A 2,268-nucleotide genomic window follows, 5' to 3' on the forward strand; every position below is an offset into this window, starting at 1 on the left:
CATCAGCTGTAGTCCTGCATGTAGATGTTCAAGCACAATCCAAACTCCTCTACGCTCCGACAAAACTCAGTAAAACAAGCACAACTCAGCCGCCCAGTCCCAGTCCCATCCCAGGTGGGGCCCCCTCCGTTCTCCCCTCAGTGCACTGCCAGATAGAAGAAAGCCACACTTTTTTCAGTTAGATATGTTACTTTCTCACCCCTCCAATTTCAGAGTCTCTCTCTCTCTTTCTCTTCTTGTGTCCTCACTCCTGTTGCACCTTTGTTTGGTATTAAGTTTTAATGCTGAATTCTTGTTATTGCTTGCTTTTTATCTGTTTTTTTATCTTTCTCTATCTCTGTGTCGTTTATCTGCAACGTCAGCGATAATACATCTCTTTGTGTCTGAGGGAAAATAAAAAAGGACTCGTTGATGATTCTTGTCAAGGACTACCAAAAGGGATAAGCGAGCGCCCCGGCCCGACTTTATGTGTTCACTTACTCGCTCTTCAGTGCCACCGTGTGGCAACAAGAAGCGAGCACAGCCAAAGGAAGTGGCTTAAAATGTTTCTGAACAAATATCAAAGAATATCCTCCAGGCGTGGAAAGTCGTGACGATGATCCACAAGGATAACAATATCAAGAATATTATGAGACAAAACATTTCCCTATCTATGTCTACATATAACACACACTGCATATATCTACTGTATATTCACATACATGTACACATAAGCTGAACCAACTTGTATCGTTTTGTACTGTATATCACACATTATAAGAGTTATTATGGTGGCCACCGCACTGTACAGTATATAGGTTCCATACTAAATGCAATGTGACGCCTCTCGTGTAAAATGACATGCAAGTGAATGGTGTTAATAACGACCACTGTATGTCTGAATACGATGCCAACATCCTGTATATCATTCACTGGCTGTGCCATTAATGTGACTCATAAAGAGATATAATAATTTATAGTAAAAAAAACACAAAGACCATAATGATACTGACCGCTATGGTGGTCATGTGACGTCTTCACAGTGTTTTGATGAATTTACCATTGTTGTGTGTGGGACTCACTCTGCAGCATTAATCGGAGCCATGCAATACTGTATGTGCGTGTCTGCTTATGCGATTTCTTAATCTAATTTCTTTACTTCAGTTCAGTGACTTGAACGATAATGCACCAGAGTTCCAGTCCTTCTGTGTTTCCAACCTGTTTATGAACATGTGACTTGTATTACTGATAGCACTATTATTACTGTATGCCCCCGCTATCTTAACCACTCTGAAGTGCTGTGTCGGGAATGCTGCTGTGTGTGTGTGTGTGTGTGTGTGTGTGTGTGTGTGTGTGTGTGTGTGTGTGTGCACGTGCGTGCGTGCGTGTGCGTTGGAGAGTGTATTTACGGTGTAATCCAAAAGCAGTTTGAAAAAGAAAAGGGAAATGCGAAAAAGAGAAGTGATTTTACTGAGTGTGTATTCCTTGGAAATAAGACATATATTAATGACTAACCTTTGCAAAGAATGGTGTTGTGATTGTGAATTGAAGGGAAAAGCATGGGATTGTTGTGAGGGAGGGTAATGGGTCAATTATTTATATATATGTTATTGCAAAGGGGGCTTGGGAGGATAATGTATCAAACAATATAATGGAGTTTTTCAATGTCAGTGTAAGAGGAAAGGAGCAGATAAAGACACTGTGATGATATGGGCTCGTAAATGGTTCAATTGTGCACTGGCAATGCTGAAAGTCATCACTGCTAGGTGTATTTGTGTGTGTGCGTTTGGGTGTGTGCATTAGTTTTTGGACTGAAAGTTATGTCACTGTTCTGTCAATATCACCTGACTCTGTGGCACTGCAGGTAGACCACAGCTTGCCCTTATGTTTGACACCAAAAAAAAACTGTTTCCCAGGGAAAATTCTTAATGAGCACAGAAAATTATGTCTAAAATCAAAATACGGTCTAATTAATTTGAAATGGTTAAGCTAAAGTTTCTAACCTAGATGTGTCAATTACAATTTCAATATTTGCCAGCAACATAGTTATCATTTTCTGCTCTTCAGGTCAGATATTTAAGTGAAGTTGAACTTATTAAGGGGAAATTGTTGTCTATCTGGAATGCTACAGGGCTGTAGCTATGATATTACAAACACAGAGGTCATGAATCCAAATTAGTCAGTGACAAAATGTTATTCTTCTAAGGAACCTAAAGATGTTGTGTTCCAGCAGGGTTTAAATTATGTTTCAAAGCCTCCCCCACATTACCAGAATACTATTTTGGTGAG

This window comes from Ammodytes marinus, assembly GCF_949987685.1.
Source record: "Ammodytes marinus genome assembly, chromosome: 15".
Lineage (NCBI taxonomy): Eukaryota > Metazoa > Chordata > Actinopteri > Uranoscopiformes > Ammodytidae > Ammodytes > Ammodytes marinus.